The following is a 27,074-nucleotide window of genomic DNA, read 5'->3' as shown; positions in this document are numbered from 1 at the left end:
CGTTTAGAACTCTCTTCTGTCCTTAGTACTAATTCTATAATTATTTGCACAAAACACCACTTACAGATAGCATTTTGTGTGTATGTGCGTGTGTGTGTGTGCACGCATACTGCAATTTGTACTCAGGAGCTGGGCACTGTCCCTTAACCTTTCCACTCTAGGCTGATATTTTACCACTTGACCCACAGATTTTCCTATCTGGGCTGGTATCAAACCATGATCCTCAGATCACAGCTTCCTGAGTTATTGCCCAGTTTACATCTCTGATTTTTCTTCTTTCTCTTTCTTCCTTTATCTCTTTTCTTTATCTCTTTTCTTTCTTTCTTTCTTTCTTTCTTTCTTTCTTTCTTTCTTTCCTTCCTTCCTTCTTTCATTCTTTCTTTTTTTTCTTTTTTTTTTTGGTAGTCGTAGGGCTTCAACTCTGGGCCTGAACACTGTCCCTGAGCTCTTCAACTCAAGGCAAGCACTCTACCACTTTCCGTACCACTTTCATGGCTGGTCTGGCTTTGAACTTCTATCCTCAGATCTCAGCCTGCTGAGTAGCGAGGATTACAAGCATGAGCCACCAGCGCCCGGCTAGATCTTTGAATTGTTACACTCAGTGTTTTTTTTTTTGTTTCATTTGTTTTGCAAAACACTCAGTAGAGATCCAATTCATGTTTGCTTTTTAATTCAAATGAATAAATGCAGGAAAACAGTTTGAGGAAATGTTCGGGAACTTTTTTTGTGGGAATTGTGTCGGTTTGTAAAACCTTCCATAATGAAATATCATAGACAAAAGGGCTTAAAAACAGGAATTTGCTTCTCATAGTTACAAGATCAAAGTGTCAACAGAGTTGGGTTCTCATGGTGTATTGTCTTCTCCTTGGCTGCGGATCGCTTCCATATTGCTCTTCACATGGCCTTTTTTCTTCTTAGAAGACCTCTACTCATATGACTTCATGTGCTTCTTCAAATGTCCCACCTCCAAACATGGTCACACTGGAGTTAGGGCTTCACACTCCAACTTTTAACTGGTAATGGGATAATTCAATCTATCCAAGGTGTGTGTGTGTGTGTGTGTGTGTGTGTGTGTGTGTGTGTGTGTGTACATATATATATATATATATATATATATATATATATATATATCTTGTGCTATTTTATTAAGATTTTTTTGGATCAGTTTTAAAGATTGAACTCAAGACCTAGGCACTGTCCTTGAGCTTTTTCTTCAAGACTAGCACTCTACCACTTTGAGCCACAGCTTTACTCCCAGTTTTCAGGCGTTAATTGTAGATAGGAGTCTCATGGACTTTCCTGCCTAGGCTGGCTTCCAACAGTGATCCTCAGATCGCAGCCTCCTGATTAGCTGGGATTAGAGGCATGTGCCACCAGTGCCTGGATTAAGATCTCTTTTTTTTCTTTTTTTTGTGAAATTCTTAGATTTGTATGAATTATATTGTGGAAGTCCTTGACCTTTAAAAATTGCAGGGAAAAAATATGTTATACCTTTTGAAGAAATCTGTCTTTGGCATTTCTAAAGTCGGTATGTACCCTTGAGAAGGATTTTTGAAAGCTGCCAAACTGCTGCTCAGATGTGCTGATTTAAGTCTTGTTGAATAGGTACAGAGCCTGCTCTGTACCTATTTAACTTTCTCCATTCCATTCTAATGTGCATCAAGGTTTGGGAATTGCTGGCATAAAGCCTTTGATTTAAATTGCAATTCAAAAGACCCGCAGAGTCTGCATCATCTACACAATTATTAGAAATAATATCAACCCCCACCCAGACCCACAGACCTTCATTTCAGTAACATCCACAGGTAACTTGTATGATAGAGCCGTTAAAATTTGAGAAGCACTTGTCTCTCGCCTCCCTCAAATCATAAAAAGGACTGTGATGCTAAAATTTGCAAAACCACAGAGAAAATTCTCTGAATAAGTAATTGGGGAAAGATTATATAGCAGATTTAGTTCTTATGTTTGTAACAAGTTTACACTATGTTAGAGGTAAGGTCATGCTTAAAGATAAAAGTCAATTAGAGTCAGCTAACCCACAAAGTAAGAGTACAATATATTCCAGTTCTGTCCATGGCTGACTTATTAGTCACCTCTACTTGAACCGTTATGAATAATTTCTCAACAGTCAAGTATAGTTGGTCTCTATAGCACTCACTTTATGAAGATGCAGATTGCTCCTAGCCATGCAGACAATAGCTCAGACAAGTTAGTGAAAAAATAAAAAGCAAGAAAAGCCAAAATGAAAGGAGAGTAGGAATTGGCTACCTGAAATCCTAGCCACTCAGGAGCCTGAGATCTCAGAAGTGAGGGTCTAAAGTCAGCCCATGCAGACAAATCAGAGAGAAATTTATCTCCACTTAACCGACAAAGAAGCCAGAAGTGAAGATATAGCTTAACAGGTAGAATGTCGACCTTGAGCAATAAAAGTTAAGTAGGTATGAGAGTCTCTGTGTTGAAGCCCCCCAAACAGCACCAGACAGACAGACAGACACACACACACACACACACACACACACACACACACACACACACACGCACGCGCACACGCGAGAGAGGAAAGGGGATGTGGAGGAGATGAGGTAAAAGGAGAAGGGGAATGAGAGGTGGGAACAGGAGAGAAAAGAAGAAAGAAGGGAGAATGGAGAAGATGGGCGAGACATAGAGAGAGAGGAATGAGTAGGAGGAGAAAGAAGAGAAGAGAGAGGAGAGGAGGGGTAAAGAGAAGAGAAGGAAATGGAAGGGGAAAGGAGGGGAAGAGAGGTGGTGGGAGGGAAGGGAGGGGAGAAGGGAAGAGGACATTGAGAGAAACAAAAAAAAAATGGAAGTTATTTCACTTTGCTAAACATTAGAATGTCACTACTAACTACCTTTCAGTTCATAACCATTGGCCTCTACAAAAGCATTCCTATGAAGACACTGGCTTAGGAGTAAGGAGAAGAGACATAAAGTATGTCCTGTACAGCAGAATATATTACTAGAATAATTATTCTGGATAAGTTACTGGACAAATGCCACTGAAAAAATTACTTCCAAATGATGGAATGATGGAATGATAGAAAGCTAATTTAATGAAAACTGTAATTTTCTGCCCTCTCACAAATTAATTCCAAAACTCAGTCCTTCCACCAGGCCCCCAAATTGAGATATATAACTACAAACTATTAAATCCTTTGTATTATGGCTCTCAAAGTATAGTAGTTTTAGTAGCTTTATGCATTTTGAGAAGCCAACGATGATTCCCTTTGAGGGTTCTTCTGTACCAGCCATTCCGGGGTTCCTCTTCCATCTTGCTTTGCAGATACTCATTAGCCTACTTACAGTACATACATATTGTCTTAGAAGAGGAGTAGAACAGCCTCAGAAATAGGTTTCACCAAGTCTCTGCTTCAGAATTTGCAATCAAGAAAAAAAAAAACAGTCCAGAAACCACAGTAAATGCAAACACGTACAGATCAATAAGGAAACAATATCAATCCCCTGACTATGAAAAAGATAGTACCAATTATCTGTGTTAAAGTTTTCATCTTTGAACACCAGCAAGATCAGAAAGCATTAATATTTAAATCAAATATGCCCTTCATAATACCATATAAACTTATTATCCTCAGGATCTCAAAAGATAAAATTTGTTTATCTAGTACTTATTGATTGAATATGTAACACAAGCTATTGAGTGTTTCAGTTTTCTGTGCATTTCTGATTTAATATTTCTATATTTCTTATTGGTATCATTCTTGCATTTTATTGTTTCCCATCTTCATGTAATGTATAGATGAGGTACATTTATATAAATACAACATATGTAATTTTATCATTATTGTACTTTACTTAGAATTCTACTCTATTTCAATCAAATATAATTCGTGAATTTCTATCTACTAGATTTTTGTTTATTTCAGTTTTCTGTTGTATCTGTTTTATTATTTTTCTCTTATTTTTTTAAACTTTGCCTTCTTTTAAAAAATGTTTATTTTTTTATTACCAGACTTTGCTCAACTAGCATTCTACCACTTGAACCATACCTCTAGCCTAGATTTTTGCTGTTCATTTTGAACATGCAGTCTCCCAGACTTTTCTACCCAGGCTGGCTTTAAACTGTTATCCTCTGGGTCTCAGCTTCCTGGGTAGCTAAGATTATGGGCATAAACCACTGTTACCTGACAATATTTTCTTTTTGATGAGTAATTTTTTAAAAAAAAATCATTTTACTGTTCCTTTCTATTAGCTTGTAAGTCAAACATTTTTGAAGCAATTCTTAACAACATGTAATTTAACTACTAACATTCTCATAGGGCTCAACTCTACCATCTTTGCGTCAATATTCAATACTAGAAACCTAGAATATTTTAAATCTTTTACCTTTTCAAACTTCACAGTTTTAATTATCCTAGACTTTCATTCTAGTTTATTTTCAGACTTTCAAAACAATAAACTATTGTTTTACTCAGGTAATATGCATTTTTCAGGCATAGTCAATACTTTCTGTTGATCTTCATGTTTTCATCCCCTTGCTTTTATCAGGTGTTATTACTCTTCTATATGAAGAAACTTATTAAGTTCTTAGTGAGCATTTACTGGTACTAAGGTCTCTTAGATTTTGTATATGTTAATTTTCTTATATAATTTTCAAGACGATAACTTAAATAAATATTCCATTACAGGCTGTCAGAGTTACTTAAGGGTTTGTTATTTTAGCATATTTACAATGGCCAATCTACTGCCTGTGTCTTTGTTTCTGTGGCAAAGTTAGTTGTTAGATCCCTCATTGTTCCTTAAAGGTAATGTGTATTTTTGTTTTTGTTTAAGAATTTCATTGTGTCTGCGACTTTTTCTTTATAATTCTACTCTAATGCATTTAGATTACTTTGCATTTCTACTGCTTGAGCATTGTTGACTTATGGTTGGCTGTCTTTCATCAGTATGAAAAAAAACTCATGAATTCAATTATTTTATCCTCAGTAATCTTTGTTCTTTTCAGTTTCTGAGACTCTATTTACATTGTTTTCCAGATTTTCAATGGTCTTATATCCCTTGATCTTTTCCATGCATTCTAATTTTTCTTCTTTTGTGCCTCAATTGCTTTTGTGTTTCAATTGTTCTATATTATTCTCTTCTCCTATGCCAAACCTAATGCTAGCTCTACCTTTTAAATTCTTAGTTTTAGCTATTTTAGATTTTAGTTCTAGATGTTTTGTCTCAGTTTTAATTCATCTTATTTTGAAATGCTTTATCACTCACCAGAATATGCCAAAAAGAAGTCACCATATCCCTGATCATTCATGATGTCACCTTACACTCCACAGTTTACTATTGAAACCAGGCAATAATGTTGGTACAATGATTATCTTCGATGAGGCTGTTTCTGTGAAATTTTATCATATATCTAGATTTTATAATCACCCCATCATTTGATATTTTAAAAGATAAATTCCAGCTCTTCACTGAAATTATATTTTTGTCTCTTTTTCCTTTTTTAAAAATATTTTAATTTAATTTTATCTTGTGGTACAAGAGATAGAATCCAAGACTTGACACATCCTGAGTACTGTCTACAATCGAGACAGATCACCAACATTCCTAAATATTTTGGTAACTTTTGTCTGTTTCTCCGTTTGGCTCAATCTGGCCAGAAACTTGATATGTAGCCACAAACTTTCACAATTTCTTCTATATTCTGAGTGCTGGATGCTGCTGTATCTGACTGAATTTTAACTTTTAAAAATTATACTGGAAGTATGAACTGTCTTAACCCTTTCTTGGTTTTCAGTCTTATCTTTTAATCATGTATGGTGTTTACTGACTGCATAATACAAAAAAAAACGATTAATTGTAATAATACCAAATGATGCATTTATCCCAAGAGTGTCTCTTCTTTTCTATGTAATGTGATGCTAAAAACAAAACATACAGCTAATTCTTATCTAGCAATACCACTTGAGCATTTAACCAAAAGTTGGTAAGCACAGATACAGTAAAGACACTTGCACATCCACGTTCATTGCTGCACTATTCATCATAGCCAAGTTATAGAAACAGCCCAGATGCCCTTCAGTGAATAAGTACATCAAGAAAATAAAAATATTTCCAATGTTACATAATGTATATATTATATAATTACATTAAAATATATAATTATATTATATATGTTCTAGTTATATTGTACATTAGTATTATAATACTGTATGTAATACATTAAGCTGTACTATATGTATTAATATATAATAAATTATGTATTATTTACCCCTTTATAATGTATTATAAACTAAATTATGTATAACATATTAATGTATAACAATATATTAAATTGTATTATACATATGCAATATTATATATCTTATACTATACATTATACATTCTGTTTTAGAGATAGTAGAATTTTATTCATCCATTAAGAAGAATAATATGATGTCATTTTTAAAATGGTTGAACCTGGGAAAAAATAACTTTACTGAAATAAATCAGTAAAGGATACATTGTTTTCTCATATGTAGCAGAAGTTATAACTAAATTACAGACATATATGAAAACATATGCAGGATCATTTGCATATATACATAATCAAATGGGCTAGAGTATGGCATACTTAGGAGGAATCCAATGGTGTTACTCCTTTGAACAACTAATGGACAGTTCAGCTAAAGCTCATCTCAGGAGCCTCAATCATGTTTTGTCTGAGGAAGGTGTGGCATAAAGGGAAAGAAGGAGCAGACCAAAGGAGAGAGGACAGGTGGGAGAATATAGTCATAATAATCAGTATCCATAGATGAAAATGGATCTAGGTAACTTGAGAGGATGTATCAGGTTAGGAAAGATGTGGGGAACGACAGAAGGAGAGACAGACATTGATTGAGAGACATTGTACTCATCAACAGATATGTGGAATTGGTCCACTTTGTATAGCTAAAGATAGCATCAAAAGAAATAAGTAAATAAGACCATTGGAAAAGCTTTATCTATCTATAGTTGTCTTGTAAAGAACCCAACTGAAACCCATGGGATTCAGTCCTGGAACTATTCACACTAATAGCTCTCTTTTCATTTGAGGGCTTTTTTTCTTTTTCAGGGCTAGAACTTGGGGCCTCAGAACTGTCCCTGAGCTTTTTTCGTCAAGGTTAGACCTGCCACTTGAGTTACAGCACCACTTCCTTTTTTCTCATTGGTTATTGGAGATAAATTGCTTGGAACCGTGATCCTCAGATCTCAGCATCCTGAATAGTTAGAATTACAGGCATAAGGCACTAGCACCCTACTTAGACTTTTTAAATAATTTTTGTCTAACATGCCCAACAACTCTACTTTTCTTTGTGCACATTAGCAATGGCTTTGTACCTGAGGTCTTCCTCTGAAATCTCAGCCTCTTCTTGTTTTATCCCAGATACCCAATGGAATAAAACAAAGCTGTAGATCTATGGGTCATATCATGGGCTTTCCTCTTTTAAAGTGTGTGGACCTTCCATCCACAATGACTTAGTGTAGCAAATAGATGATTAAGTAGACATTAGTCAACCTCAGAGAGAATTCTTGTCTGCTGTAACTTAAACTGTCACTATCAAAATGTACAAATAGAAAAAGCTTCCTGATTCTAGATCTTGTATTTTTATACTAGCTGGGGCAAGAAGTACAGAGAATACCCAACCCACAAAAACTAAAGAGATAATTAATATGTAATTCTCTTGATCAATCAACTTGGAATTCAACAAAATAAATACCAGGAAGCTGAAACTTGTTAGTGTCAGAGGCAACAAGGTTAAAAAGAGACAAATGGAGAGAGAAATGATAGGTGGATGCAGTCATAATATTCAATGCACTTATGAAAAAATGGAACTAGATTGGGAATGATAAAGAGGTGATCAAGAAACACACAAACTGACAGCCTGAACTGAAACCCCTTTGTCCAACTACTTAATACGCATAAAGAACAATAATTCAGATAATGATGAATACAATGATGAAAATACAGAAGTTGCCATAGCCAGCTGCTTTCCAGCTTATGTAGGAGGCTATACAAAGCGCCTCTACTTTTGAAAACTGCTGTGAAGAAAGTTCTTAGTATATGCATTTTTATGGATGAGAAAATTGCTTGTTTTCCTTTCTTTTTATGGACAAAAACAGGTTTCTCTTTTTCAAGATCAAGCCTGAAAGACACATAAGAAACTGTCTCAAATCTCCATCTCTGGGTTTCAAGGCGTGTGTGGGGCTCTTAAGAAATGATACAGGGGGCTATAGTGAGGCCTAGACCAGCAATCCTGTGCTGGGTATGACTTTTCCAGATCACTGTCTCTTCCTCCACTCTTGGAAAGTCATTCACAGCTCTCTACTTTCTGGGGATGAGCACTTGTATTTCCTTTTCCAACAAATTTATTATTTCTCTATCAGTCAGTTCCTATGAGTTGAGAAGCCACATGGGCATCACCAACGGGAATTAAGGTTCGAAGACAGCAAGACTAGGCAAATACAGACTTATATCTAATTAACCAACAAAAAGCAGAAGTGGGAGTGTGGATCGAGTAGCAGCACATCAGCCTTGAGAAAAAAAATAAAGCTAAACAACTGTGTAAGGCCCTTAAATGGAAGGTTTAGTACCAGCACAACATTGAGAGGGGAGACAGAGCTAAATCCTCCAGTTTACCACCTCATGTCCTAATACATCTTTTCCAAATTAACCATTTATTAAGTTTGTTGCTTTAGTCTACAGATAAAACCATCTTATCTATTAAGGGGCAATTGTTCCTCCTTCTCCAGCAATCAGGTTTAGCTGGGAGCTCTCAGGTGAGACAGTTATCCAGGAGACCCCACTGACTGACCCATGATCATTAAAGACTGCATACCTCCAAACAGAAGTCCCTTACCAACCCAACACAGAACAGAGAAAATCGTGCAAGACTTCATTATATCCATTTAGTGCCTGCTAGAAAAAGAGCCACCGGAGGGCACTTTGGTAAATGGGGCTTCCTAGGTCTGTCGTTAGCAATTGAAAGAAACATTCATTCTGAAGCCAGCCCAGCTGCCATAACTCACAAGTCTTCCTCAATCCAATGGGTTGAGGATGCTGGACTCTGGAAATAAGCTTTCCCCACCACTGCACCTCGCTCTGCTCTCCACCTTATATCATTTCCAAAGCATTAAGCAGCAGGCAACTTGAGAATCCTGCCGCTGGCTGACATCGGTAACGTCTGACACCATTTAGAAGACACTGCAAGGGAAAAAGAGCCCTTTTTTTTGGACCAGGGACATAAATAATTCCAAGGGAAAAATTAACTTTAAAGGCTTTTCTTTCCTTCCATGGATTTGTAGAATCTGGCTTCCCAGCCAGGCTTCTATGAAGAGATCTATTCTCTATGAGAAACTCAAGAAGTAACAAAGTGGTTGACATGAAAGCCATGAGATGCTAATGGAGACCACATGGTTAACCTTCTGCCCTCCAGAAGAGGGAAGAGGAGTGGGTGAAGCTCTGCTTTAACCTTGGAATGCTCTTAGTACCAATCATAGAAACAGAAAGATGCTAGGAGTGTACTCAATACATGTTAACAGGATCTTAAAAAGCTACGAGAAAGGTGATCGCCTATCAAGAGACACCCAAATCATCTTCTCCACATCATTCCCATGGGGGAGGATTGAGAAAGGCTAGGCAACCAGTCTGCTATGTCTTCCCAAAATTGTAATTCACTCTAGGAAAGGGAAAAGGAGGCAAGAGTCTCAAATTCTTTCAAGAGTCTCAAATTTTTCTTCAAAGATGCTAGAACTGTTACCAAGCCTTTGGCAATAATATGAATTCCCCTTCCATCTCTCTTCTGGTTTTAAACAGACAGTGGTACTGAGAGTTTGCTTTCTGCAGAGGCATTCCAAGGAGTCTCAGATCTGCCATCTGAGACTGCCTGGATCGAGGCAGTCAAGGAGATTCTGTGCACATCTGGGGATTGTAGGAGGAGTTACACACAAGCAGAAAAGCCCAGCTTCCTCCTTTCCACTCCAGTCAGTCTTAGCTATGCAAATGGAGCAACATCACTAAACAGACATTAAGAAAGGACTACAGGATATCTCAGTAGTTTTCATTCCAGGATCATCTGAGCATAAGCAGATTTTGATAAGAGCTAGAATTCTAGAACCCTGGTGCTGATGGAGCCTTGGCCTCCAGGACCACACAGGAGACCTCCATTTCATACTGGAGAAGGTTGTTTCTTCAGACCACATGACAGAAATGTGGACTGCTGTAAACACAGAATCATACAGACAGATTTGTCGATCACAGTTTCTTCAATGTCTAGCAAGAACCAGCACAGGGTCGATGCCTGTTATGTTGCAGAAAATGTACTAAGTCCCCTTCAGGAAACAGAGATGAGGACAAGACAGTCCCAGCCAATGAGAAACACGCCCCCTAGTGGGGCACACACACATATAGCCCAATAGTACTCAGTGATGCTGCTTATGCTTTCATAAACACATATATAAGGTGCCCAGCAAATAGTCCAGGGGAAATAATAAACAATGCTGCCTGTATCTTTCCAATAATTAAGCACATGATGTGCCAGAATAAGCATTGAGGAGAAAACAATAATAAGAAACATGAAGTCTCTGTTCATAAGAAAGCACGCTATATAGTGTGAAAACACAATATAAAGAGATTGGTCTGCTACATTGTAATAGATGGCCACACAGTGGCTTTGGAGACACAGGAGAGGGCCTGGGGCAAAGCCATGAGGAGATCAGGAAAAGGTTCTTAGTGGATATGAGCTTATAATTAAATGAGCAATGAGTAGAATCAATCCAAGTGATGGTGAAAGAAGAAAAAAGCCACAGACCAAAGACATCCTAGGAAGACATGTGTTTTTGATTTTGACATGTTTAAGGTGGAAAGCAAATCTCCAAGATAAAAGTGTAATAAAAGATTTTGGAAACTGGATGCTGATGGCTCACATCTGTTATCCTAGCTACTCAGAAAGCTGAAATCTGAGGACCAGCATTAGAAGCTAGCCTGGGCAGAAAAGTTCCTGAGACTTAACTCCAGTTAACCAGCAAAAAATCAAAAGTGTGCCTGAAATGGTCGTGTGCCAGCCTTGAGTGGGGGAAAAAAATAACTGAGAGCATGAGGCCCCTAGTTCAAACCCCTGTACCAACCATACACACACACACGCACACACACACACACACACATCACACACACACACTATTTTGTAGGGGAGCCCTGACTATAAACCTAATATCATTGTTTGATAGTTTGTCCAGTCTTGAGAACAGTGGGAGTCCACTGAAAATGTTTAAGAGCATAAAATGGTCAGGGTTCTGTTTAGAGCCTTTAACCATGAAATTAGAGAAGTCCAAACAAGGCCAAATGAGAGACAGAATTTCCCATCAGTATCTTGTTGAAATACTTCAGATGAGAAATAATTATGTATATGCACTCTATGGCAATCTGTGCAGAAATTTAAGTTTCTAATTCAGCACTTAAAAAATAACTGATCAAAAATGATTAGCTTGAAAAAATGTGGAAGAAGTATAAGTTGGAAAATAAGAGATATAAGCTAGAGAAAAATCTGGTAATGGTGTAAATGTAGGAGATGAGGAATGGGGCAGAAGTTGACACTTGGGTTTGTGCGTCACACAGCTGAGTGTGAAATGTGCTATTGTTGGTGTCAAAAGAGGACAAAATATGAGTGTGTAATATGTTACCAAATGTGTTCATCAGGGTTGACTCTAAATCATGAATGGAAGTCCCACAGATGAGGGAGAAACAAGAAAATACCTCTGAGTTAGTGCTTCTCATGATACACTGGGGAAAAGCACCAACATTCTTTCATCACACACCTGGAAGAAAGATCCCAAAAATATATTTTTAAAAGAAAATAAGATTGGGCAAAGTTGAATAACCAATTAAGCTCATTACTGAAAAATAAAAGAAATGAATTGACCTGGGGAAATACCTAGAAGAGAATTCTCGAATTCTCCTCAGTCAGCTGGAATGGCACAAGACAGAGGCAGAGGACAGGCTCAAAGATGGATGGCTGACAGTTGTCATTAGAAAGCAAATACACACCGAGGAGCTCCAGTCTCGAAATCAGTTAGCGCACAGTACTTATAAGAAAGCAAAGACACATGGAGGACATTCTCAGTATAAGCTGTGTCCTAAAGGAGCCCCTCTGCAGATTCAGATCCAGTCACTGTTACTATAGAGTAAAGATAGAAAAGAGAGGAGAGTCTGGAAAATCTGATAAAGATGGATGAAAGGGATTGAGACAAAAGCACCTGCTGGCATTGTGTCAGCTCCAACTTGCCAGCTCAAAAACAAACCCATTAATTATCCACCAGCCAGGGCTGAAGTTAGTCATAGTATAAACACCCTTGCATGGGCTCTCTGTGACACAAACAGCCCTGAGGTATGAACACTAGGGGATCTTGCTACTACCAGAATGCATAACCAGCTCTGTCATGGCCATGAACAAGCATTTTATTCATTCTCTGTATTTGTTCCAACCAAGTTCTGCAAACTACTCCAAGAAATTAATGTCTATTACACACACACACACACACACACACACACACACACACACACACACACCCTTTGATTGTCCAATTGATTCTCTCCAACAATATGAGTTCATAATGGACACGGGCAACTTTGATAGAATAGTCACCACTTGCCTTCAATCCACTCATCTACCTGTGCCTTCTGTCTGAGCACATAACCCCACATTCCTCCTTGCCACTCAGCATCTGCTCCCTGCTCATTGTGCCAACTCCTTTGTCCAAACATCTTACTGTGTACTCTGTGTACTAAGCCTTAGTGCTTATACATTATCTTCTCTGACTTCTTGTTGGTTCAACTTCACTGTATCTGGCCTCAGTTTCTCCAGCAGTTCTCTGAGGCTAACCCATACCTCCTCTATATTATGGTCAGAAAAGCCATGGAGAATAAGATAGCTGAAATTGTTATTTCATTGTTTTCCATTCTTCAGGACTTCCTGTTGACTTATTGATTCCACATAAATGAAAATTTTTCACAGGATCTACAAAGTCCTTTATAATCCATTCCCAACCCCCTTAAATATCCAAACTAACTCGATCCCACTTCCTTCTATCACATACTGTGTACCACAGGTCAACGTGACTTTGGTTCCCCCAAAAGCTCCAGTCTTTCATCCCAATAAGCCTCCATGCAACCGCTGCTTTCTGTTACTCAAGAATGTTCTTTTCTTTGTCACCTGGAAAAACTTTATTTTGTGCAAACTTTTTACTCCTTCCAAAAACCTTTTTTGCCTTTTTTGGGGGTGATGCTGTTGGTATTTGCTTATCTTGCTTTCATGGCTGGCACTCTACCACTTGAACCATGTCTCCAGCCTTGCTTTTTTGCTAGTTCTTTAAGAGATGCAATCTACTGATCTTTTTCTGACCAGGCTGGCTTCCAATTCTGATTTTCCATTTCCCAGCCTCCCAAGTAGCTACAAATATGATTGTGAGTCACCAGTGCCCAACTATAAGATTTTTGTTTCCAGATTGACTTTTCTGACCATCTTTATTTGATGTTTTGCTCTGTACTTCATGAAATGCAAAGGGATCATTCTCATTACAAGTCAGATCTGCCCATTTTTCTTATCGATCCAACACCAGAGAAGTCTTTCTTCAGTCAGGGTCTTACATTTGTGTGTGAAGCCACCATAAGACCACAATCTTTCTTTTCACAGTGTCTGGCCATATAAAAGATTGCCGATATACTACCATGATCAGCTTACTTTGGTGAGAAAAGTCTCCAACTTTTTTTTGGCCTAGGCTGGTCTAGAACAGATATCCTCTAGACCTCTAACTCTTGAGTCACTGAGCTCACAAACATTCATCACACAGTCAAGCCCAGCTTTTTTTTCTAAGAATAAGACTATAAAATGGACACCAGTAATCATAGTTATTCCAGAGGCTGAGATCTGGAAGGTTTGAAGCCAGTGCAAGCAGAAAAGTCTTCCAGACTCCATTTCCAAAATAACCAGGACAAAGCTGAAGGCATGGCTCAAGTGATGGATAGAACTGACCAAGGAAATAAGCTGAGTGAGTATGAGGCCCTGAGTTTAATGCCTAGAACTGGAGAAAAAAAATGATGTAAGTTATAAAAGATTTTCTACTGATTATTTTCTTTGCCACTTTGCCTGTGATTAGAAGGGAATCTGCAGGTTTAATGAAGGTTGAAGAATTTAAAATCTACATCAGAATATGTGTATTGAATATAAAGATGGTTGCTTATACTTTCAAACACATATTCACGTCTCGTGTCATGTACAATGGACAGTAACAACCATTTGAACACAATTCAGAGCCAAAGAAATGAGATCTTTGCCATTTATGCACCATTTGACCTTGATAAACTAATTCCTCTAAGCGTCAGATTCTTATCTATACTATAGACCTATTACACTTAGTGCAATTATTTGATTTTCAAGATGTCCTGCATTCCCTCACAGAGAATAGATCCCAGTACTTAATGAGTCTTGGTGAGTGACAATTAAGCTGGCTAAGTATTTGTTAATTATAATAATACTTTTTCTTTCAGTGCTGGAGACTGAACCCATGGCCTCATGCCTGCTTAACATATGCTCTACCACTGACATATATCCCCAACCATTACAATGGCTTAAAAATTAATTTTCTTTTATTTTTTATTACCTTTAAGTAATTGGACAAAGTATTTGCCATTTAACAAAGCAGTTTATAAATGTAATGCATTTTAATCAATGTATAATGGTTTTCCTAATGCAAAAGTTGTTAGACAATAAAATGTTCATTTGTGATGTATTGCAGAAGCTATATTTTTTTCTGGTGTCTAACAAAACATAGGGAGTCTCCAGGCCTCCAGGGCATGACTTCGTTGACGATTCACTTGCAGGCAGGAGGACCATGAACTAAAAAGCTTTCTCTCCATTTTCCAGCACCCACCCAATCTGAGGAAACCAGTGTCTACTGCCTGAAGTATTCCATATCCTCCACAAAAGGAAAACAGGCATCTCAGTAACATTTAGTAGCTTCTCCAGACTCTACCATCTTCTTTTGTCTCCTTCATTGTAGTCCTCACATAGAGGCTAGCTGAGCTTTATTCTCTTTTATCCACTAGGAATTCTAAAGCAAAACAGAGGTGACTTGTGAGAACGGAATGAAATGGAGACAAAAAGTACATTAAAAAGGCAATGGCTAGAGATTTAAATTTTCCTCACTGACTGACAGACTTCCTCAAAGGCTGTTTTGATGGGAGATTTTTTTTTTCTCAGCATCCTAAAACTCACTTTTCTGGAACCCGAGGCCTTCTAGAGAAGGATTCTAGAGACGGCACCTGCAATGCTGCTTGTAACCTTGTTTTCCCTCAACACACAGCCACATTCCTGTTATGAGGACTACAATTCTCAGTTGTATTGTATCATTAGCTGCATGATCTCCACCCTAGAATTGCATTCTGTCCATCAAAATTCCCTACTAGGCCCTTCTCTTCAGTAATTTTCTCTTCATCTTCCTTAAAAACATGGTGCCCTGGCTGGGAACCAGTGGTTTATACCTGTGATCCTGTAATTCTAGTTACATATGAAGCTGATGATTTGTAAGGAGATCTGAGGATTGAGGTTTGAAAACAGCCCAAGCAGACAAATCTGTGAGAGTTTATCTCTAATGAACTAGCAAACAGCCAAAAGCAGAACCGTGTCTCAAGTCATAAAGTTCCAGCCTTGAGCAAAAATGCCAAGCTATAGTGTAAGGCAATAAATCTAAGCTCCAGTACTGATAGACAAACAGACAGACAGATACAATTAGTTGCATGACATCACCCTAGAATTCTTAATAATATTCACTAAACTCTGTGATGAACTACAATAATTCTATATTATGTTAATATGATTGTATAACAAGCTGCTCTGTCTGCTGTAATATCTCTTTCCACATTTAGAAAATTTTTAGCTTCAGATATCAGCTCTCAGAATGTTTCCCAAAAAATTTTCATGGCGATGCGAACATTGATTATCTTCTTAGGAATTCTCTGCTTATGATTCTTCTGCTTTGCCATGCCCACCCTCTTTCCTGACTTATAGAGTCTCCCACCAATTCACTATTAGCTAAGTTTTAGAGTACCTCATGGTTCTGCTCATCATTAGACATCTACATTCTCCAGGATCTTGTACTACACATGCTTCACTCTAAAGTAGCTTGCAGATGTCCGGGCAAAAGTCTTTAGAAGGTCTCCCTTTGAACTCAGATCCACACAGCCAAATGTCCCAGGGATGCCTCTGATTAGATGGCCCATAAGTATCTCTGGATTTGAACAGAGCTGAAAGGGAACTGGTATTTTTCAGTCCCCAACTTCCCAGTCACCATGAGTTTACCATACCAGGGACTCAGTGCCCGACTCATCTTTCCCATCACATCCTAGTCCTAACAGGTCAATTTCAATTTCCTCAGCGTGTCTGGAATTGGCTTCCTCTTTCTCACATGCTAAGCAGTGTGTCCACCTAACTTCCAAAGTTGTCTTTCCCTTTGCAAATACATTCTTGACCCCACAGCAGACTGATGTCTCTACAATGTAAGCTGATGAAGGTCTGCTCAGTAGTTTTCTGTCTACTCAATTAGCAGAACCTCGCTAGATTCAGATCTTTCCATAGTTCTCTCTAATACTCAGGGATCATTTTAAATCCAGTTTAAATGCCTGAGCTAGGCTTTCCAAGAAAAGAAGTGTACTATCTGATTCCCTTCCTTCCTGCCTTCTGTCTATCCTCTCTCCACCACTTCTTGTTGGGCAGATCTCAGAAAATAAAATGAAACTACTGCCATTTACTATTGTTTCTCATGAACCTTACCAAAATTTTGCTCATGTTAAAATGTACTAATCAAGCCCTCTAAATGCTATTCATACCTGTTTCTTATTTTAAATTTTAACTTAACTTTCTCTTCTATCTTCTCTGGTTCTCCCTTCTCTACACCACAAAGGAGCTTAGAAGTCCCTTTTATTTCATAGTATCCCATGGTATGTTTTTCAATAGTCAATCTATTATTATTTTTTCCCTGTCTAGATGATGCGGTCCTTGAAGGAATAGTTTCAATATTATATATCTCCTCAGTTCTCAAAGTTTAGCCCAGCTCCTTACAGATAGAAGACATTCATTATGGACTTGTTGAATAGATGAATGAATGAATGAGCGACTGACTGAATAAATGATATCAAATTCAATCACCATCTAAAGACAGGAAATATTGTGCCTGGTTTCCAGTTTTCTGCACCATCTATAGTCACTTGTTTAAATAGAAAGGTCTCTGGCAATTAGCAAATTTGGGGGGAGGGAGTCTAAAATTCTCCAACTTTCCAGGGACTATTGTGTTTACAATTCAGTATATGAATGGAAAAGAATCGGATTCTTCCCCTGAAGGAAAAGAAAACAAATTATTTCAATAGCAATACCTCTCACCAGCAAGTCTAGAAAACCAGGAGTGTATATTTCTCTTAAAAAAAAAGAATATTCCTGTGGTACTGGGTCAAGAGTGGGGCCGGGGTCCTCTGGATTTCTATTCATTTCTCAGAAAAAAGGCTTTCCCCAAAAAACAGAACAGCAAACAAAGATCCAGGTTGGGAGGTAAGCTATTTCTGGATCAGTACAGCTCTTCCTACAGGCAGAGGGGTGGGACCTGTGCAGTTGTAAGAACACAGGCTGCCTTTGTGGTTTGGGCACCCGGGACTGTGTATGTGTGGAAATACGCCCACCAGCCCACCCTCTTCCTGGCTAATGGTCTGTCCTACATGAAGAAGGGCAGTTGATGCTAACATCCCCACTTCTCACCACATCAGACAGAAGGTTATCTATCCACAGCTGCTTTGGGCCTCAGTTTCCACAAAATCAACCAGGTAGATTAATTGATTTCTATGGCTGTTCTAGTTCTTATGCTGTGATGGTCCAAAAACCAGTTGTGCTTATGTTCTGCTCTTATGTTGGAGCAAGACGCACAACAAAAAGAAACACCCACAATATAGGTATCACAATAAAATTAAAAATAAACCACTGGAATGGGTGAGAGGACTTAGATTTGAATCTCATCCCATCTTTATCATTATATTTCTCGCCGAGGGATTTTTGGAAATTTTCTTAACCTCCTTGAGTCCACAGCTTTACTATGAAACTAAACTTACATCCTTCAAAGAGTTTTTCTGTGAAGATCAAGTCATAATAGTTCAAGAGCAATGTATATTCATCTCAGTATCTATGGTCCCCAAGTGACTGAGGGAATAAAAGAGGCCTTCATAATCAAACATATCTTTATTTTGGCAGAGATAAATAAGAAGCTGTAGATCAGGACAGAAATGTGCCTAAATGACAGTCATTGACTCTGGAGTGAAATTGTCCCGACACCCATCAGATGTGTCTCTGTGGAATGACCTCGTAGTTGTGCCACTGCAGAGTGACTGCACACAGGAGGCGTCAGTTGGCCTTTCTTAGGATGTAAGCTCTCTGGGCCCACTTGGAACTGCACGACTCCCGGGATTATTAGAGGATCAGGATGGGGAAAATGTGCTAAAGACAGAGAACACCTGTAAGGAGGTGTGTGTCGGCAAGCAGGGACAGAGAAGAGGCATCGATCACCACACCAGACGACAGAGCCCCTTGTCTGTTCTCATCTGCCGCCCTCTGAGAGCCAGCAATCTGTCAGACACCAGCTTTATTTGCAGGGGAGGGTCATTAATTTGAATTAATAGCACTGTATTGCTCTGGACTTCATTTTGCTTTGTTTCCCTCCTGTGGGCACCACAAATTTCTTTGTTGCCTGGTTCTGTGAGTGGGGATGCACTGAGTACAAGTGTTCAATTAGACAGGAAAACAAAATCTGCCTGGTAGTTTTTGCTCCAGCCAGAGGTGTCTCCTTTAAAGACCAGACTCCACACACCACATTATAGCTAGTTCTGAACAATTCATCTCACTCAGGGCCAGTCTTGCTATCCCCTGTGCTCCTAATCTTACTCTTAGGGACACTGTTCTCCCAGACTTAGCCTTTCCCTCGTGCCAAAATGGAACATAGCGAGGATTAAAGATACTGTGTGTGCAAAGCTTGGCTGAGCTCATGGTACCCATTCATAAAAGTGATGGCATCCTCAGGCCTACTTAGGTACACCCTAGGTGCAGCCTTCCTTCTGCTCTGGAAACATAGATGAGTTTGTGTACATAAAGGCATCAAGAACAAGGCTAGAGGCCAGGGGCTTGAACCTGTAATTCTAGCAGCTCAAGAAGCTGAGATCTGAGGATCAGTGTTCAAAGCCAGCTAGGGCAAGAAAGTCAGTGAGATGATTAGCTCCAGTTAAAACAACAAAAGGACCAAAGTGGAGATGGGGCTCAAGTGATATAGCATCAGATTTGGACACAAAAGCTCAGGGATGACACCTAGGCCCATTATTCAAACTCTAGGACCAACACACACACACACACACACACACACACACATCAGTAGAATGCAGAGCATCTCTAGGATGCTCAAGAGAGGCCAAAGCTGACTCAATGTTCTCCCACTCTCATTCTGTCTGCCTCTGAGAATGGATAAGGGGACTGTTCCTGCTTTTGCCCTCTTTTGGGGGATTGGACATCCCTCTCACTAGCCAGGAAAGAGAGGCTTGGAAAACTGGTCCATAGCAAGGAGCTCATAAGCACACCAGCTCCACCAGAGAGTCTCCTGAGCAGATGCACATGCAAACACCAGGATGACCTCAGGAAATGGAGCTTCTCAGATACCTACCAGTGGCACACGCAAAGGATTCCACTGTCACCGTCAATAATTAACAAAGTCAGTTTTAGACAGCCCTTTCAATCTGCCTCTTCCAAAGAAAGATTGCCAAAATGGCTTTTCATGGTTGAAATTCATGAAAACCTAGAGGTTGCTGATGACCAGATTTGATGCCTGATAAGGGACCCAACCATCTAAAAATTCAGCTAAAGGGAGACAGGCTTCTTGGAGGGTCCTTTGTCAGGTGTCTTGGCTTCAAAGAGCTTTGCTTTCTCAAAAAAACAAGCAGCTGGGCATCAATAATCCTAGCTATTTAGGAAGCTGAGATCTGAAGATCACAGTTAAAGCCAGCCTGGTGGGAAAATTTGTGAGACTTTTATCTCCAACTAACCAGCAACATTGCTGGAAGTGACTCTGTGACCCAAGTGGTAGGGTGTCAGCCCTGAGTAGAAAAATCCAAAAGAACAGTAGCCAGGCTTTGCAGTCAAAACCCAGTACTGAAAAGAAAGAGGGGGGGAGAAAGAAAGGGAGGAAGGGAGAGGGAAGAAGAAGAAGAAGAAGAACAAGAAGAAGAAGAAGAAGGAGGAGGAGGAGGAGGAGGAGGAGGAGGAGGAGGAGGAGGAGGAGGAGGAAGGAAGGAAGGAAGGAAGGAAGGAAGGAAGGAAGGAAGGAAGGAAGGAAGGAAGGAAGGAAGGAAGGAAGGAAGGAGAGAAGTACACAAGTAAAGGCATTTTTGTCACCTTGATGAAGTACCGGAGGATCTCAGGCATCTGTGGTTGAAAAGGGCCACCACGGGGATCCTGGAATATCAATAATGCAAATGTGCTCTGCATAGCCATCTCTCAATGCCAGTGCATCTGTTACAATATATGAATGGAGTTGCCAACCTCTGAATGCCCACTGCAATTTCCTGGCAAATCAGAGTGCCTCCAGATCCTCTCCTTCACCTCCTGCCTTTCCTCTGCCCCCTCCCCAAACCCCACCAAACTGCAAAAAGACCAAGAATGGCAGTCGTAGAGCCAACTGGAAAGAAATCACTTGTAGCAGGTGGCATCACCTGCCCTCATCTTGTTCCAGCCAAAACAATGCTTCACTCCAAACTGTGAAAGAGTTTAACCAGTTCAGCATGGTCTCAGCCTCATCCAAGCAAGGGGAGAGGAAGGGGAAAGGCTTTGGTCCTGCATTGTACCTGAGACAAGAAGAACAGTCAGCAGTAGGATGCATCCGTCCTCCACACCTGCCTCTAAGAGCCAGGGGCCAGCGTTCCTCCCAGAAGCCTACTTGCTCCCAAATGCCAGCCAAATGTCGGCGTGCCAGTGTTGCCCACTGCATGGGTGTCCAGGAACAAGACATGATGTTGGCTTAGCTGCTTTTCTCAGCAGAAGACTGAAGGAGTGACACACGTGCTGGTCCGGCCCATTTTCTCCCTTTTTTGTCATCACATTGTAATGTCCCTAAAGTGCCAATCCCGCTAAAAGTGTCCATGCTGAGACCTTCGACCCTGCCACTCCCAAAACAATTTCCTTCTCTGCATCATTTGTTCCACAGCGCACACACAGAACCTCAGTCCTCTCTTCATAATGAGTCTCTAATATTTCAGACTTTCTAGGACACTATTCAGACCACTGCTTAGCACCAATTTGCCTCCTGCTCCAAGTTCTAGTTTTTACTAGTCCTTCAGGATCCCTGTCTTCTTCCACTAAGGAAGTTCGATGCTTGCTTCTTGTGGAAGAAGAGGATTGGGCATAGTCCTGCAAACTCAAAAGATATCACTGTGGACCTGTATTAAGATGACTTAAGTATCCCCCTGTTATCAAAAAAAAATCCTGTAAATTCAGATGAGATCGGGCGCGTTCAGGGTTATATGGCCATAGATATAGCCTGTAAATTCAAATACAAGCTTTCCTCCCAGATCCTGAGCTAGGTACATGAGATAGATTAGATTGTGTCATCTAAAAATGTGGGATGCATCTCTTCATTCTCCAGAGAGAATCAAGAACAGCATGAAGCTACCTCCTTAAATCACATCCTTGAAGTTTGATCTCAGGGTCTGCAAAGAAGATGTGTGCCTTTTAAACTTTCAGAGCTACTAAGAAGTCTTCGCTGTGTTGTCTGTCACTCAAGTGACAAGAAAGAGTGTCATGAGCTATATTTGGCATTGACTTGGCCCTCATTAGAGTGTTATGCTCAGTTTGGGGATTCTAATTTTCCAAAAGGTACAGAGAAGTTGGAGAGGGTCCAAGAGTGAGGAGTGAAAATGATTAAAGGGGTGGAGAGTGAAAACTCATGAGAAAGGTTAAATGAATGTGGATGATTTATCAAAGGAAGAGAAAGGGAGGGTAGACTAAACATCTTGAAAAAGGGAGATATTATTTTAAGGAAATCAAAGACGATTGCTCCTTAATAGAAGCATCTATCAAAGAAAGATGACGTCTCAGGTGATGTTTAAACCAGGCAGATCAAGTCTGTAAACATGCTCATTAAAATTCTAAATCACTGAAGTCAGATAATGAATTATTGGGATTTTTTTCTAATGTAGTCAAGAAATACAACATTTCTATCTATAGCATTTATACGATTAAATAAAAAATGAAATCAAGAAATTGAGACAACAGGGCGCCAATAGTCAAGGTACCTTGCTAGACTTGGATCCAAAACTTTGGATTATTGTTTTGTTTCATGTCCATTCTGGTGCTTGAACTCAAGGCCTCACACTCTCACTCACCTGTCTTGCTCAAGCTTGGCACCCTACCAGTAAAGCCACACATTTACCTCTGGTTTTTTTGCGGGTTAGTTGAAGGTAAGAATCTCCTTGATATTTCTGCCCAAGCTGGCTTTGAACCAGGACCGCCAGTTCTCAACCTCCTAAGTAGGTAGGATTAAAGGCATCAGCTAACAACACCCTGAGATCCAGATCTTTGTAATAAAGTACCATAGAGTCTATGGTTTCAACCCTTGCTACTTAAGCAGACTCCAGATTCCAGAGCTGAGGTTTGCTTCATCTGGATGGAGGCTATCCTGTGTTGTGAGACAGCATGATCATCACTTTTTCTTTTAGGTTACTGTATGAAAAGCATGGAGAGCAGAGTATCTTAGATTTCTTGGCCCAAGCTGGCTTCCACAGGCCTTAACTTCTTGAGCACTGAGGTTTACAGGTATGAGCCACTAACACCCAGCTAGTATTGTCATTTTTAAAGCTGAGGAGTCCAAAGTGCAAAGAGATTGTCTAAGAGGAAAACATAAGTCTAGGAAGCATGCCTCCCAAATACAACTGTGTGCTGCATATAGATACCTATTTGTCAACATGGTTTCAAGTTTGAGTACAATCTCGTGGGTTGACGAAAGCTCATGAACTAAAATTGGCAGGCATCAAAGCTCTCTCATTGGAGTTCTGTTGCTTTTATTCACCAAAGACTATTGATCTCTTCTGGGGAAGTCACTTTGACTGGCCCAACATACCACCCTCCATCAGGGGTAATTTATAAGCCTGTTGAGAGAGGCTGTGAAACCAGTGAACCCAGCTGGCAGGTGGAGCAGGTTCTATGATTGATTTACCTGCCATTTTCCCACTCAACGCCTCCACCCTGATCAGGCCACAGTGCCTTGTTCACCATATTCATCCATCACCTGGGAAATATCACCAACTCTGAAGACCACAGCCACTCTCATTAGTGCTTTATTTTCCTTTCACATGAGATTAAAACAAAAAGTTACTCTGTGGCTAATTCCTCTGCCCCTCTCTTGTATGCCAACCTATCACACACATACCTGAGAGAAAACGTGTGACATGGTGGAAAGCAGGTCTCTCATGGGTAGGGAAAACAGATATTCACAATCCAGTGAGAAGGAGCTTCCTGGGCTGAACTTTTCTAACCAGGATCTGAGTGGCAGAGAAGTCCTACACCTGTTGCTATTTGCATCACAGGCAAACAGGCTTGTCTAGGCCATTTCCTCTGGAGTAGACATTGGAAAATGGTCTCTAGATTCTCCAATATACAATGGTATATCTTTCTGCATTCCCTGGGACAGGCTTTACATGCCACCCAGAAACAGCTACAAAATATGCTGTTGGGAAGCCAGCAGAGGCAAGTCAGCAGGAGAGAACCAAGTGTATTTTCACAAAATTGAATGGACAGTGCGTAAAATGAGTGAAAAAGGAGCATATACCAAAGGGAAGTCTGTTTCATGCATAAATAATAGACCAGCCAATAGCTTGGGGCTCATGTTTGTAATCCTAACTGCTCAGGAGGCTTATACCTGAAGATAGTAGTTCCAAGACACCTTGGCAGAAAAAGCTGTGAGATTCTTAACTTCAATTAACCAGCAGAAAAGCAGAAATGGAGCTAGGGCTTAAGTGGTAAAATACCAACTTTGAGATAAATAAAGGGCAAGCAGGAGTGTGTGGTTCTGAGTTTAAGCCCTAGTACAAGTATGCACACACACACACACACACACACTAATAATAATAATAATAATAACAACAACAATCTCATCTTCTTCATCATCATCATCATCATCATCATCATCATCATCATCACAGTTAGATTGGATTCAAGCATTCCCCAGCCTTAAAAACAGAGTTTAAAATGTATGTGAATCAGAGAGAAATTGAGTGGGAGTCTATCCCTGCTATGAACTTCCTGTGGCTCAGATCTCTGGATCTCTAGCTCAAGTGCCAGCCAGATAGAGACGCCCATACCCCAGAATGTTATTTTCTGGTACATTGCTAAGTCCTTTGGGCAAGGGCCCAAAGGAAATGGCCTAACTGACAGGTCCACATGGTAGCAGGTGATCCTAGGTGACTCCTCCTAAGCTTTAAATGTTTCAACTTGGAAACCTGTATTTTTTTGGCTAGATGCTGGTAGCTCACATCTGTAATTCTAACTACTCAAGAGGCCAAGACATGGTGAACCAAGTTTAAAACCATCCCAGGTAGATAAATCCATGAGAATCTTTATCTCTAGTTAATCAGCAAAAAACCAAGAGTGGAACTTTGGCTCAAGTACTAAAGCACCAGCTCAGAGCAAAATATAGCTAAGCAAGAAGAGTTTGCGGCCAAGTTCAAGACCCAGAAAAAGGAGATACATTTAATCCATCAAAATTACTTAACATAATACCCAAGCTAGCAATGTAGCTCTCTGTAGAGATGAGGTTACAGTATTCACAACCTCCACAGACAACCTCTCCCTGCACAGCTATCCAGGAAGAAGATCCAAAATCTAACTCAAAAGAGTATGTTTTAATCAAGTATATATCATATTATATATGATATATTATATAGCATATATTATATTTTTATATAAATATATAGAGAATTTATCATATATTTAATCAAGTATTTATCCCCTTTGTGCCATCATCAAGTCTAAAATTATAACTCAAATCATTATAAGCTGAAGACAATTGGAGAAAGCCCTGGACCTCTTGTCTCAGTATGGGGCCACTGATTCAGGAATTCCCGGTGAAATAAGCTGAGCTCTTTGCAGCTGGATTTTTCCTACTACCTGCTCAGTTTTTCTCACTCTGGAAGAGAGGCTGAGACCAAGCTGATGAGTTTCCTGCTCCCAAATTGCTATCTCCCAGTATGGGCTTTCTAATCACTGGACTATTTATTGACACTTAAGAAATAGAACCTACAGAACTGGAAGTTAATTGAGATGCTAAATGTAGCTGGACTAGTTACAATAGCAACTCTCACCAGATGTTTTTGCAAGCTCAAACAAGAAGAAAACTGTGTCAATGAAAGAAATTCAGTTTCAGTTATTGGCAGAGTTCAAGATATGGCACGTCCCTCATAGTTCATAGCTAGGACCACTCTGCTAGAGAAGGTCTCAAAGAAGATCATTGCTGCCTGGCTTTCTCTTAAGTTTATTCACTATTAGAAACTACCCTGGAGTAGCACACTACATCCCAGTAGATCTAAAGCATAGAGGAAATGAACAAAAAGAAGTCCCCGTAAAAGGAAAATAGAGGAAAAGTAGGTGACAAGAAGTAAAGTTTGTTGTGGAAGAAAAACAGAAGACATTCATCTCACATAAGTATTGTGCTGATCAGATTCTGGCATATACTTGAGATAAATCAGCTTTCTTTAAGAGAAGAAAAATGTATTTGGGTTCAAAAATCTCAGGGGTTTCAATCCACAGTCACTTAGCCTATTATCATTAGGATTCTGATTGACGAAGAACAGAGAAGCACATGGCAGAGGAATTCTGCTTACCTCCTGGCAGCAGAGAAGGGAAAAGGTAAAGGAAGGATTGAGCCTTTATTTTAATGCATAGATGGTGAGGGAAAGCATTCAAGATCCAAATCATAACAGGAGTCCCCAGGAATGTATTCAATGAATGTATTTCTTTGCCCATGAAACCACGCTGGCCTTTATGATTTGGAAGTACATCCCTTTATAAGCATAGAGATAGCAGTATCACAAATTCACTGCCCCTGGGCCACGTTATAGCCTCTCTGTCTTGGAGCCATTTGATTTTACCCGCAAATGTACTATAAAAAGTAATTGAAATTATTAGACATGGTCCTCATACAAGCTATGTAACATCAAATTCATTTAATGAAATGCACATCTTTTTGATTGGCCTATCATAACCCTTCCTAGATTCTAGATTCCTGATTGGTTCATCTCTACTGAATAGCTCAGGAGTACAAGTAATAGACATTCAAAGAAGCTTGTTAAATATACTAATCACCCTCCAGAGGGGAATGCTGTTGATGGCAACCAAAGGAATGGGAAGAAGCCCTGGTACCTGTGGCTCCTGACTATAATCATAGCTACTTGGGAGGCGGAAATCTGGAGATTAGGGTTCAAAACCAGACTGGATAGGAACGTTCATGAAACTATGATCTCCAATTTACTAATCAAAAGCCAAAAGTCATGCTGTGGCTCAAAAGTAGTAGAGCTCTAACTCTGAGCAAAAGAACTCAGGGACAATGCCCATGCCCTGAATTATAGCCCCATAACCAACTAACCAACAACAGTAACATCAAAATGTTTGGGGGAATATATGGATGCAGGTTGATATGACTTCAACCATTCTGGGTCTAAACCAACGTTGACTACCCTAGAATGATTCTGTCACGCGTTTTCTTCATGGTTCCCCAGCAAACAGCAAATAGACCAACCCAACAGTAGGATGGAGATCCAGAGATGGGCTTGATTCTGATATTAGCCTCTGATAAACCTGGTACATTCCAGTGAGGTTAAATTCTGTCTTAATTCACTTATGTGCTTCTTGTTCAACTTACAGAGTTCTAGCTGTTCTTACTACCAGCCAGGATCACATTTCTAGCAATCTTAGCTCTGCTTGCCTCTCTCTTTAGGTTTTTGGGGGTGTTTTGTTTTGTTTTGT

This window comes from Megascapheus bottae, chromosome 27 (genome assembly GCF_031878675.1).
Source record: "Megascapheus bottae isolate mThoBot1 chromosome 27, mThoBot2.hap1, whole genome shotgun sequence".
NCBI lineage: Eukaryota > Metazoa > Chordata > Mammalia > Rodentia > Geomyidae > Megascapheus > Megascapheus bottae.
This window is presented reverse-complemented; position numbering follows the sequence as displayed.